Consider the following 15,254-nt stretch of genomic DNA (forward strand, 5'->3'; position numbering starts at 1 on the left):
ACCAGCTCTGAGCCTTGGCCCACGGGCCATGCAGACAGCTACATGGGGAACCAGTTCCACCCTCCAGTGGTTGGGCACCAACTCCAAGTCCCCCTGAGCTACACAAACAGCCACCCAACAAGTCTACCATGCCTTCTAGTGGGCCTGCAGCCACTGCATGAGGCAAAACCTTGAAGCCAACCAGGCCAGGGCCAGTCCTGCCTTCCAGCATGCCCACATTAGTCAGCCCCACCACAACAGAAGGGCACACACAACCCTCATAGGGAGAACCCCTAGAATATAAAATTCTGGTGACCAGAGGGGAACATTCTGCTAGGCCTCATAGGACATCTCCTACATAGGACCACTTCTCCAAGATTGGGAAATGAATCCTACCTATCACATAGAAATAAACACAGAGAATTGGGCAAAATGAGGAGACAGAAGAAAATGTTCCAAACAAAGGAATAAGACATAACATCAGAAAAAGAACTAAAAGTGGAGATAAGAAACCTAACATGCTCATGAACTGGAATAATTAATATTGTTAAAATGACCATACGACCCAAGGCAATCTACAGATTCAATGCAATCCTTATCCAAATATCAATACCAAGGGCATTTTTCACAGTACTAGAACAACAAATAATTCTAAAATGTGTATGGAAACACAAATGACTCTGAATAGCCAAAATAATCTTGAGAAAGAACAAAACTGAAGGTATCATGTTAACTGATTTCAAACTGTACAACAAAGCTATAGTAATCAAAACAGTTATGGTACTGGCACAAAAACAGACACATAGACCAATGAAACAGAAGAGAGAGCCCAGAAATAACCCACACTTATGAGGTCTGTTAATCTAAGACAAAGGAGGCAAGAATACAGAATAGGGAAATGACAGCCTTTTCAATAAATGGTGTTGGGAAAACTGAACAGCTACATGCAAAAGAATCAAACTGGTCTACTTGTTCAGACCATATACAAAAATAAAATGGATTAAAGACCTATATGTAAGACCCAAAACCATAAAACTCCTAGAAGAACATAGGCAGTAAGCTCTTTAACATCAGTCTTAGCAATATTTTTTCTGATACGTCTCCCCAGGCAAGGGAAACAAAAGCAAAATAAACAAATGGAACTTCATCAAACTAAAAAGCTTCTACAGAGAAAAGGAAACCATCCACCAAACAAAAAGAGAACCTACTGAATGGAAGGAGATATTTGTAAACAATATATCTCTGATAAGGGGTTAATATCCAAAATATAAAAAGAACTCACAACTCAACATCAAAAAAACAAGCAACCACAATAGGGTTGAAAAATGGGAAGAGTAAATGAATAGACATTTTTCCAAAGAAGACATGCAGATGGCTAACAGGCACACGAAAAAATGCTCAACATCACTAATCATCAGACAAATGCAAATCAAAACCATGTAAACTACCTCACACTTGTTAGAATGACTATCATCAAAAAGACAACAAATGACAAATGATGGTGAGGATGTGGAGAAAAGGAAACCTTTGTGCACTGTTGGTGGCAATATAAATTAGTGCAGCCACTATGGAAAACAGTAGAAGGTTTCTCAAAAAATTAAAAATAGAACTACCATATGATCCAGCAATTCCACTTCTGGGTATTGTTTTTAAAAAAAACAAAAACAATAATACAGAAAGTTATATGAACCCCATGTTCACTGTAGCATTATTTACAATAGCCAAGATATGGAAGCAATCTAAGTGTTCATTGATAGATGAATGGATAATGTAGACATGGTACACACACACACAGACACACACACACACACACAATGGAAGCCATAAAAAGAATGAAATCCATCCATTTGCAACAACATGGATGGACCTACAGGGTATTATGTTAAGTGAAATAAGTCAAAGAAAGACAAATACCAGATGGTTTCACTTACATGTGGAATCTAAAAACCAAAACAAACAAACAAACATAATAAAACAGAAACAGACTCATAGATAGAGAGAACAAACTGGTGATTTTCAAAGGGGAAGTGGGTGAGGGCACGAGTGAAATAGGTGAGGGAGATTAAGAGGTACAAACCTGCAGTTATAAAATAAATAATTCATGGGGGAAGAAAGATAACTCATGTTCACAAATTGGAAGACTTAATATTATTAAGATGAAATTCTTCCCAAAGTGATCTACAGAGCAGACCATTGCAAAGTGAGGAGCATTCTAAAGTAGACAAATCCCCTACTTTTTCAAAGTGAAAAAATCAAACCACCAGAGAAAAATGGATGACTATGTTTCAATCACATATCACCTATATATTCTTTTGAATTGCAGTTGCAGAGATGGGTCCCTATCTATAGATTAGGATGGTCCTTCTACAGGCTATTGCTGTATTCCTTATGTCTGGCTAAGGGACTATTTAGAATCACCTTCTGTGCAGAGATTAGGAGAGTTACGTCATTCTGAATTGACTTTACATTAACTTCTGTTGGGAAGTAGGGACATGGACCTCCTAACTATACTGACAACATAAATGATCTTTTCTCTTTCATTCCCCATATCCATTCTTATATTTGTCAATGCTTAGACCAATCATCTACATAATTGACTCAGTACCCTCCTTCCTTTTAATCAGCTTGTTGTAGTCTTGAGTGTAAACACTGACTATTCCGTTTTCTAGATGCTCATCCTAATAAAGTCTGAGATATGAAAGTAATCTGTACAGCTAAAGACGGCAAAGGGGGCCTCCAGTGAAGATGGTGGAGTAGATTCATGTAAATAGAGCTTTGATAGGAAAATACAGAAAATCAAAAAGATATGGCTAAGCTCGACAAAGGGATCAATCATGCACCAGAAACAGAACTGAAATGTAATCAAGTGAGCAAAGCTGAAGTCACAGCACTTCAAGGCTCCAAGCCTGAAAGCAAGCACTGGTTTCCAGGAGCCAGAATAGTGAATAGTGAGACTAAAATTGCTCTACTCATTATAAAGGACTGACAATGAGAAATACAAAATCTTTGGAAATGACCAATAGAAATACTAATTGGCAAACCTTGTGGGATACCACTAAAATGGTATTTGGGACAAATTTATAGGAGTAAATGCATTTATTAAAACCAAAAAAGTTGTAAAAAGGAAGCTATAAAATTAACAGAATATACCTAGAGAAAAATGTAACAGAAGGAAGTAATGGAATAGAAAACAAATAGTATTGAGAATTAACAAAACCAAATTCTGGTTCCCTTTAAAAAATAAAAAATAATAATAAAAAAAAAAGACTGGTAAGAGTTTCACAAAACTAATAACAAAGGACAGAAGTCATGCATTAAAAAAAATTAGAAACCAAAAAGGGAATATAACTACAGAGAAAACAGAGCTAAATAATCATAAGAATATGTTATAAACAATATTATACCAATAAATTTGAAACCTTCAACAAAATGAATAATTGCTTAGAAACTATAAATTACCAAAACTGACTGATAAAAACAGAAAGCCTGAATAAATCAATAACCATTAAATAAATTATATCAATAATAAAAAAATCTCCAGGCAAAAAAATGACACTAGCCCCTAGTGATTTTAACAGGTGACTTTTATCAAAAATTCAAGGGAACAAGAATCTCTATTTTATGTGAAATATTCAGAGAACAGAGAAGTAAAGAAAACCCTAAGCCACCACTCATTAGTAAAGTTGTATGGCAAAGGGAAGACATACACTACCATTGAGAATGTAAATAACTGCATGTACAAGTCTCCAACTTACGATGGTTCAACTTATGAGTTTTAACTTTAAGATAGTGCAAAAGTGATACGCATTCAGTAGAAACTGTACTTTGAATTTTGATCTTTTCCCAGGCTAGTGATATGCAGTGCAATACTCTCTTGTGATGCTGGGTGGCAGCAGTGAGCAGCAGCTCCCAGTCAGCCCGGAGATCACAAGGGGAAACAACCGATACACTTACAGCCATTCTGAACCCATACAACCATTCCGTTTTTCACTTTCAGTATATTATTCAACAAATTATATGAGCTATTCAATACTTTATTATAAAATAGGCTTTTCATTAGATGATTTTGCCCAACTGTAGGCTAATGTAAGTGTTCTGAGCACTTTTAAGGTAGGCAAGGCTAAGCTATGATGCTTGGTAGGTTAGGTGTATTAAGTGCATCTTCAACTTACGATATTTTCAACTAATGATGTATTTATCAGGATGTAACCCTATCATAATACGAGGAAGATCTGTACATTATTTGGATGGCAACTTGGCAATATCCAGTAAATTTGATGATATATATACCCTTTGATCCAACAATATCAGTACTAGGTATAAAACTAGAGAAACATCTCACACGTTTATAAAAAATATCCCTACAGTACTTTTTTCTTTTTCCCGTAGAGCTGTTAGAAATACCTAAAAAATCAAAAGAATCTAAAATCCATCAACAAGAGAACAAAGTGTGGAATATTCAAACAATGGAACATAGTAATTAAAATGCAAGAAGTAGAGCTACTTGTATCAGTATGGATTTAAGCTCAAAAACATAAGTTTGAGCAAAAAAATTAGGTTGCAGAATGATAGTCAGAATGATACTATTTATATGCAATTTATACACAATTTTAAAACATGCAAATCAATCTTATAAATTGGTATAGATACATGCATATGTATGAAAATATATCAAATGAAGGCTGTTGGTCACCTCGAGGGAATAAGTGAAAGTAATAGGAACAGGAAAAACATCTCTCATATTTTACTTCTTTTAAAAAATATCTGGATAAAATACCAAAAAATAGTAAGGCTTAGTGGTAAGCACAAAAATATTGATTTAGTTGTCATCTATTCCTCTCTAACAGCTAGATACATCTCAGAACTTTTAAAAAAGAGGGGAAAACACACAAGAGCCATTGATATGGACTGTATGTAAGTCAAAGCATGGTGCTTGACAATTAGATATACTGGGTATATTTGATTAATGAGTGAATGAATGAATGAACTAACCTATAAAACTCAGCCATATAAATTGAAATTATTCCTCTTATCTTACCTTTATCACCCACAGGTCTTAACTTTATGTCTTCCAGCTTGCATAAACAATATCTTTAGGAGGCACTCTAATTGAAGAAATCTGGAAACAAAAGTAAGAAAGAAAAGTGAATCATTTGCCTTTTCGCACTGAGTAACTGGTGTCTCTACCACAGCACCCTTCCTTTGGAATAGTGATTTCTTTTTTTTAAATTTCCTTCTGGGTTGTTCTATAGATTCCTCTGATTCTGATTCAAACACAAGCATTATTTTCTGAAACACGTTCTAAACCTCTCTCCTGAAGTGTGAGAACAAAATTGGATGTTCTTTATTGAAGGACATTAATGCATCACAGGAAAGAAGATTAACTCATACAAACAATGAACTATTTCTGATTTGTCAATAAATTCTGTCACCTTATTTATTACTGCACTGCTAAAGAGCTGCAAGTTTAAAAAAAGATGTAATTATCATACTTCAACGCTGATTTGTTTCTCAAGATGACAAAAAAGAACAGAGGGCTTCAAAATGGCTGCTATAACTGTAAATAAATCGAAAATATTCTTCTAAAGATGTTGAAAACCAGTACCCCATAACAAATGTTATTGTCTTGTAAAGGTAGTCTTAAAACAATAGATCACAGATATTCAGAGATAAAAAAGGAACATAAAAAGTCTAAATCTCTTTGTGTATGTGTGTGTAATATATCTGCTTTTTCTTCTCTTGCCAGTTTGACAATCTTTTCTATTTTTTCATTGAAGTGTAGGTGATTTACAATGTTGTGTTAATTTCAGGTGTATAGCAAAGTGATTCAGCTATACATGCATATATACCTATTTCTTTTTGGATTCTTTTCCCTTATAGGTTATTACAAAACATTGAGTATAGTTCCCTGTGCTATACGTCAGTCCTTGTTGGTGATCTATTTATATATAGTAGTGTGTATATGTTAATCCCAAGTGCCTAATTTATCCCTCCCTGCCCTTCCCCTTTGGTAACCATAAGTTTGTTTTCTATGTCTGTGGATCTGTTTCTGTTTTGTGTATAAGTTCATTTGTACCTTTTTTTTTACATTCCACATATAAGTGATATATGATATTTGTCTTTGTCTGGCTTACTTCACTTAGTATGATAATCTCTAAGTCCATCCATGTTGCTGAAAATGGCATTATTTCATTCTTTTTTAAAAAATTTTTAATGGGGTATAGTTGATTTACAATGTTGTGTTAGTTTCAGGTGTATAGCAAAGTGAATCAGTTATACATATACATATATCCACTCTTTTTTAGATTCTTTTCCCATATAGGTCATTACAGAGTATTGAGTAGAGTTCCCTGTGCTATACAGCAGGTTCTTATTAGTTATCTATTTTATATGTAGTAGTGTGTATATGTCAATCCCAATATCCCAATTTATCCCTCCCCTCCCCTTTCCCCCCTGGTAACCATAAGTTTGTTTTCTACATCTGTGACTCTATTTCTGTCATTCTTTTTTATGTTAATCAAAGCTAAATATCTTCTTTTCCAAAGATAATATGGGGCCCAGTGAAGGAAAGTGACTTGCCTTAAATCATCCATCCAGTTGGTGGCAAAGTCTGGATCAGAATATTAGTCTCCTGATACCTGGTTTAGTGCACTTTTCACAAATGTCTTATTCATAGTTATAACCATTTATTATTAGTTTTGAAAATTCAATGAGTGAAGAGGGCAGCCAGCAAGTATGCACTGTTGGAAGTACAGCACTGCATTTCAGACATTTAACTTCAATATAATCTGGGACTCAATTCAATTCATGCAGCACACAGAATAGAGTTTGGGCTCAATTTAAACTAAAGTAACCAGCTAGCTCCCAGAATAGTAGAAACAAGCCTGGGCAATTTTACAGGCCTTTCATCAAAGAAAAAGTTCATTGAGGTTTCAGGGAAGAATGGAAATTTTGACTCATTTCATAACTTCAGAAATCTAACCCATGGTTCATTTGGTTGTATCTGCTCACTATTTCTTTACTGTAGCAAATTTACTTTAAGAATGTAAAGGACCTTTTACAGGTCTCAAGCCTAGAAACACAGACACACACACACACGCACACACAAACGCACATACACAGAGAGTTGTCATATCAATTGTCTGATCTTATGCTTGTAAGGATTAAGGAGATATATCTAAATAGTCATAGGATAGAAAGCTACTTTTTATTGGCTTTTGCTTAGTGTGATAAGTGTATTATCATGCAAGGGTGCAATTATTATATCCAAAAAGAGGTGATGGGGTGAATGTGAATCTTCACGGCAATAGCATTTGCCTATGATAAAATGTGGAGAGGAAAAGTAACATCAGTGCATCAGAGCCTGGGTTGCTTTGTCTGACACTGAGATGAAATGAGCCAGCGAGTCATACAGTTATATCACACAGGAGCTTTTGATTAGGGAAAACCAAGTAAGGCTCAGGGATCAAAACAGCAGCCACCTGCAGCCTATGAGGTCTAGGCACACGTCTAATGTAGAAATCCAAGAATCTTTCAAAAAAAAACTTCTCTAAAAATCTAGGAATCTCTACAGACTAAAAACAAACAAACAAACAAAATAGGAATATGGAAATTTAAGATTATTTTATAAAATTCTCCATTTACATGCTCATTGATCACGCACTCCTGGCTACAGGAATGCACTACTCAGTCGACCCTCTGAGTGACATCAACCTAGGGTGCCAAGAGGTGCTTTAGTGAGTATAAATAATGACTTATTGGAAAGAGACTGAGTATGAGATTTTATACTAAGGTTTCCTCAATATGATGAGATTTTTTCTAGGTCCAAAATGAATATGAAATTAATTAGGAAATTCAAAAATTTAAAGAGTGTTTCACCAATGAAAGTATTATGAGGGCCTAAGTAAAGGTAAAATAGAAGCTGTGAAACTGAAATTCTAGCAAACTGAGGTACATTTTTCAAAAGAAAATCCTCTGGTGCACATAAGTGCACAGAAATAAGGCACTTTCATGTTCAACTTTTAAATAGATGACCATGTCACAAGCAATCTGAGCCAAGACCCAGCCAGACATATCACACGTGGTAAGAAGCCTATAAGATGCAGTTAATTGTTTTACAGTGAATACTTCATTCTGAGATTATCAGTGCTTCTTTGTATGTTTCAATATCATCGTGCAATCACAAGGTCAACGGAAACTCATTGATATATAACGGCATTGCTGAATAAATGTTTTGGCTGAATTTTTTGACAAGATACACAGGTGTGAAGGAAAAAAGAGCAAAAACAAAACTAACAGACTATTTAATTGATGCCTGTTCATCAAGCCTGTACTTTCATCCATTCTCAGTTAACACAAAGGGATACATTACTACTTACATGCTTTTTAAAATCCCATCACTTTCAATAACACACTTGTTACCGCTTTGAGGAGCTTTTACCATTATTCACTCTCAACAACAACATCACATTGTCCTAGATTTTCTTCTCAATTATATGACTAACCACAAACTGGGTATTAGAGTTCAGTGTAGAAGACATTCTGGTTAATCAAACTTCCCCATATATGTTGCATAATTACTGGCTGTATGTCCCATCTGTCAGTAATGGAACCATCATAACTGATGAGGTTATAGGTATTGTTTTTCTTCTGAAATGGCAAACTATCTTTAAAGTGCCTGTCCACTAGATTGAACAACATGGTGCACACAGCAAATACATTATTTCAGCATCGGGCTTGTATAAGAACCCCTTAGAGGTTTTAAGAACTATATTAAGGACTGGCAAGTAAATCTTTGGTTAAACCAGACATAAGAAAGGTAGGTAAAGCCATTCTCTTTAAGAGGACTATTTGGTGTAGAACTGTGTATGTAGTAATATAGTTATAACAAAAGTATTTTGTGTTCCGACATTACTATTAACAAGCAACTCAAAGATGTGAATTGCTCCACATCTTCTCTAGGTAGATGAAGATCTAGCACACAGGAATAGTTTTTATTTCTCCTTTAGCTGGTCATCCCCCAACCAATTTCTTTAATAATGACTTCCAAACTTCCATTTTATTCTATATTTGCATAAAAATAAATCAGATATGAAGCTTAAAAAATAGGTCAGTGCAGTTCCCCTAAAAATTGTACTTTTATATGAATGGTGAAACCAAAGTTTCCAGATTTCCTGATCTTCCTCAAGTAGAACAGAGGTTCACAACATGGGGATCCAGGGTAGGTTTCAGGAGGGCCATGTTTTCCTAGAAATTGTATGCAAAGTTGTATGTGTGTGTTTGCATGTGTGCACACATATTTGCAGTTTTCTCAATAGTAGATTCATATATTTCATCAAATTCCCAAAAAGATACATGAGGCCAAAAAAAAAAAAAAAAAAAGTGAAGAAGCACTGTTGTATAAATAGTTCAGAGAACATGGTATGGTTTCCATATGGTTGTCATTTAGAACACATGCAGTTAAAAAGTTAGGGGCATGTGCTTTAGAGTCAGAAAAACCTAGTACAAGCCCCTGCTTCACCACAATGTGATACTGGGCAAGTTACTTAGTCTCTCTGAGCCATAGCTTCCTATACTTAATCTACAAATAATAATTGCACCTAACTCATAAGTTGCTCTGAGGATTAAATGAGATAAAGTACATACAGTCTTATGGGCTGCACATGTTAAGTGTTGAATAAACAGTTGGTATGACTGGGGAGGCTTTAAAACAATATCACTGAGAAACATTCGTATGTCTAAACCTTTCATGGTGGACATATTGTCATAAATTCAAATATCAAAATCAAAACTGCCAAACTTCTCCTTGGTTAATCAGGGTCTTCTTCCCAGATTCTTCCTACACCTTTCATAAAGTCAGACTTAAATGAAGAATCAGATCTGATATAAGCCATATCAGAAATATATACATTTTCATTATGGATGATTTGTTTGACAGAAAACAACAATATACTGTGGTTTGTACATAAGTTATGCATATACATGGTTTCAAAAGTTCAAAGAATTACATCATTTCCTGTTCAATGAATCTTTTCTTCATATTATTTGCCCATTTTTCTTTTAGATTATTTGACTTTTACTTTCTATTTTTTAATTAAGGCCTCCATCTATCAGGGATAGCAATCTCCTAAAAGTACTGAAAATATTTTCTCAGTTGGTTTTCTTTTGACATTGTTCATGGTTTTTATTTTACTTTATTTTTGGAGGATATGAGTTTTGTTTACCTAGAAAAGTCAGTAAAAATTTCATTTATGACATCTGTAGTTCCTCTCACCTAAAGATTTTTTTGAAAACCACTAAACTTCCTTCTAATAGTACTATAATTTATTTCTTGACATTTATATCATCATTCCATCTTGAATTAATTTTGTATATGTGTGTGAGATAAGGATGTATATTTATTTTTCTCCACATGGATAACAAATTATGCCAACACCATTATTTTGGAGAACCATCATTTCCATACAAAATTAAAAGACAATATTTGTCAAATATTAAGTTCCAATATATATACTCACATTTGTTTCTGGATTTGATGATGCCCTCCAGTTTCTATTGTTAAAGAAAACCCGAGCCTGACAGTGGTTAAAGCAGCAAAAATAGATTTCATTCAAGACTATTGCCATAAGGGAAAAGAAACCTCAGTATAGAACTGGGTTCAGTTCCAAATACACAAAGGACAAGTGGGGATTTATAGGAAGGAGCAGGTTGCGGGGTGGGAGGGGGCTTGATGGATACAAAATTACTAAGATGAGACATCAAGGATCGGGGAATTCTTGCTATACTGACCTAATAGGATTTTTGGTGAAGGCAGGTTAGGGTGATGAGATATCACCTGGGGTATGGTGGGAAATGAGGAAGTTGGTCAGCTATCAAGGGTGGCTGACTCTCTCTAAACCGACTTAGCAGGATTCTTTCTAAAACTGGGCAATGCAGGCCCAATGAGGAGGGACACTAAAGCCCAAAGTCAAGCCCTCATTGAGAAGAGGGCTTAGAGGAGCCTCACTAAAGTTTGGTCAAGGAAAGCATCAAGGTAGACAGATAATATCTATCTATCATCTATCCATCTATTCTGATGGTTTTATTAATATCCAACAAAGCTAATCCCCATGAAACATTCTTATTTTCATAGGTTTCTTAAATATTCTCAGGCATTAATTCTTCCATTTGAACTTAAACAATTCCATCTGATTTCAATTTAAAAAAACATTCAGAATACTGTGTGTGTGTGGGCACGTGTGTGTGTGCCTACACGTGTTTTGGTGTATTACATTTGTATGGGATGTAACTGAAATTTTTAAATATTCTTTTTATACAGAAACACAGTATAGCTTTCCATTTTGGGAGACTTATTTTAAATCCTTCAACAAAAAGTTATAGCTATCTTCACGTAGGTCCTATAGTTTCTTTATTAGATTTAATGTCAGGTATTTCGTATTTTTGTAATTATTATGAATATGATATATTTCCATTTGGTTTTCTAACTGCTTATTCCTAGTATAAACAAAAGCTATTTATTTTCTATGGTTACAGTTTATCCTTTTACTCTATAAAATTATCTTGTAAACACTTCTATGTTTTATAATCTTTTGGATTTTCTAGGCATACAATTGCATGACATGGGACTTCCCTGGTGGCATAATGGTTAAGAATCTGCCTGCCAATGCAGGGAACACGGGTTCAATCCCTGGTCCAGGAAGATCCCACATGCCGCAGAGCAACTGGGCCTGTGCACCACAACTACTGACCCCATGCGCCACATCTACTGAAGCCCACGCGCCTAGAGCCCGTGCTTCGCAACAAGAGAAGCCACCACAATGAGAAACCTGCACACCGCAACGAAGAGTACCCCTGCTCGCCGCAACTAGAGAAAGCCCGCGCACAGCAATGAAGATCCAACACAGCCAAAAAATAAATAAAAATTTTTTAAAAACCATTTTAAAAGAACAATTGCATGAAATGCTTATATATGTCTATTTCCAAAATTTGTATCACTTGTTCACTGTCTCAGTGCATTAGCCAGATCTCCAAAATAATATTTACTACTGCTTAAAATGAGCATTCCTGACTTGATCCTAACTTTAATGGGAATTTAATGACTTTTTAGTATACTTCACTTTACAATAATTTTTCTATGGTTTATGATAAGTAGTTTTACCATGATAATGTGTTTCTAGTCCAAATATACCCGGAGATGGTCTTAGAAATGCTGGTTGAATTTTAGTAAATAGCATTTACACATTTACTGATATAACTATATTGTCTTTCTCCTTCAGTTTTGGGGGGTAATGAATTATGTTCATAGATTTCCTCATGTTGAAGCATCTTTATTTTCCTAGAATAAATTGTTTGCAATGATGGTGTATTATTCCATTAATGAACTGATTCAGTTTGTTAGTATTTCATTTAGAATCTGGCATTACAAGAATAAGGAACATTGGTCTGTAGAACATTAGAAATAATTCCCATGGCATAGCTCCAAAAAAAAAAAAATCAGAAACTCTTTGGTGGGGCCTAGGTATAAGCATTTTTCAAAAGCTCTCCAAATGATTATACTGCTCACCCAGCATTGAGAACCACTGACCTACTTTTCTTTTCTTGTGTTTATCAGTTTTGATATTATGGTTATCTGCAAAAAATCAATCAGGGAAATTTTACCTTTTTGAAATAACAGGAATTATTTGTAAAATGGGAGCTTTCTCCTTTTGAATATTTTGTAAAAACGATTTGGACCTGTTGCCTTTTGAAGAGAAATTCAAATTGGTCAATTAATGAAACACTGGATGCCCAGCACCTAGAGAGCCTGGAACCCCCAGTAAGTTACAAACCCTCCTTTTGGGGAGAAGCTATTAAGCCAATGGGAATTTGGATTGTGGAGTTGCCCTTGCAGTTTGGGTAAAAGTGGTCCCCAGGTAGCCCAGCAACCCAAAAAGAGCTCCCTGTGGCATTCTTGGACCATCCACTCGCTACCCAAATGGGATCACACTATGCTGTGGCTTACTATTTTCATTTAATAACATATCTTAGATATCATCCCATATCTGCATAAGCAGATCTAATTCATTTTTCTACTGCTGCATTATATTACTATACCATAATTTAACTAATACCCTATTGATGGACATTTAAGTTTTTCAGTTTACTATTACTGCAGATAACACTGCAATAAACATCCCTGTGGGCATATGTGGCACACTTTTATGAGTGTATCATTTAGTTAAAATCTTAATAGTGGAATTGAGAAAGTCAAGTAGTTTTGAATTTTAATAGATATTGCAAAATTGCTCTCTAAAAATGCTGTCCCAATTTATACTACTATCAATCATACATAGAGCAACTGCTTCCAATAATAGGTATTATGTTTTTTAATCATGATTTTTATTAATCTTTTCAAATCTGATACATGAGACATGGAATTACATTATTGTTTTACTTTGCATTTCTTTAATTATGAACAAAGTTGAGCATCATTCCATATGTCTCTTCTAAACTTATATTTCCTTTACTGTAAGCAGCCTATTTCTATCCATAGCCAATTTTATTATTTTGTTGTCCATCATTTTGCTTATTGGTATATAGGTGTATCTTGTAAATTTAAAAAATTGCCCTCTATCATATGTATAGCAATTGTTTTCCCAGTTTGATTTTTAGACTTTGTTCACTTTTGCACTACAACATATTTTAATTTTTTGTATTTTAATTTTTATATAGTCAAATGTATGGCTTTTGGGTTTTATGCCCTAGTCATAAAGGTCTACCAAACTTCAAGATTATAAATACATAAATTCACTTTTTTTTTTTCAGTACTTTCATGATTTATCTTGTGTTTTAAGTATTTGATTCATCTGAAATTTGTTTTGGTGCAAACCAAGAGGTAAGAATCAATGTTTCTTTCTTCTCCTCTTGTCTCAAAACCATTTATCCTTTCTCTGTTGCCAAGAAATGACAACTTTAATATATATCAAATTTCCATATATTATTTTGGTCTATTTATGGACTCTTTATTGTAATCCATTTATTTCTTGCCTAGCTCTTCTCCAGTGCTCAGCTGTGTTAATTATTGCAGCTTCAAAATATGTATTAATATGTAGTAGGAATTCTCATGTAGTTTATATCATGTCTACACATACCTACTGAGGAAACTCAATTTTTTAAAAGATTTAATGCAGCAAAACAAGTTTTATTTCTTTGTTTTACAGTATGCCAAATAATTAGTTTAATTTTATAAACTTTTCAACCAACTGTTTTGTTTGACATCATATATAATTAACATCCTCAAGTATATTGATCCTTTATACAGTCTGCATATACAATTTATCCCTTCTAATATCAACATTAATCTTATTTTGTTCTGTTTTACTTCTGGAAAGCTCCTTAAATGAGTTACAGTCTTACTTATGTTGATGTGTAGAGCCAAAATGTTAAGACCTACAATTTCCTTTATATCAGTTACTATAAAGCAATTCTGAATTCCAATTATCAGGTGTCCTGGAAGGAAAATTAATCTCTAGTTATGATGCATAAGTTTGCCTATATATGATATTAAATTTATATAATAATCTTACTTAAATACAAGAGATGTCACTCCCTTAAATATTTTCAGTCACCCAAAACGGACCATGTTGAATCACTCATCAAAAATACCAATATTAATGATTTTGTTTTCATACTCTGCAAATTGATTTTATTTTTACAGAGTATACTTCATTTTATTTTTTAAAGTTCACACTACTATGTCATTGACTCTTATCTGTTATGTTTATTAAGACAACATGACTTTCATTTCTTAGTGCATTTAATTTCCCAGGCACTAACAATCAGGGTAGAGTAAAATTTTCTTGATTTAATCTTTCTAAATTAAATAACTATCCATATAACAAACCTAAAATATCCCAAAGAACTCCAAGATCTGATCAGCATACACAGGGAATTATTTTTATGAAGATACTACAAGCAAGAGTAAATAAGGGACAATTTAGCAATTCATACTTTATTGTGCAAGGAACCTAGATTATAGCTAATCTTAATCAATTTGGTAATTAAAGCTGTTCTTAGTCAAAATGAAGAGCACATCATCAAATGATTTTATCAACATATACCCTTAAATTATTTTTTCCACGAATTTCTTTCTAATGAATTCTATACCTAATGAGAGAGATTAGCAGGCATGGTGTTTCCTTTCTCCCTTCTTTCCATCCTTTTATCAAATCTGCTTCCAATTCAACATGTGTTCTTTGTTAATGAGACACATTAAAATGTTGTACTAGTCTTCTGTA

Source organism: Balaenoptera borealis (genome assembly GCF_965194805.1).
Source record: "Balaenoptera borealis genome assembly, chromosome: X".
Taxonomy (NCBI): Eukaryota; Metazoa; Chordata; class Mammalia; order Artiodactyla; family Balaenopteridae; genus Balaenoptera; species Balaenoptera borealis.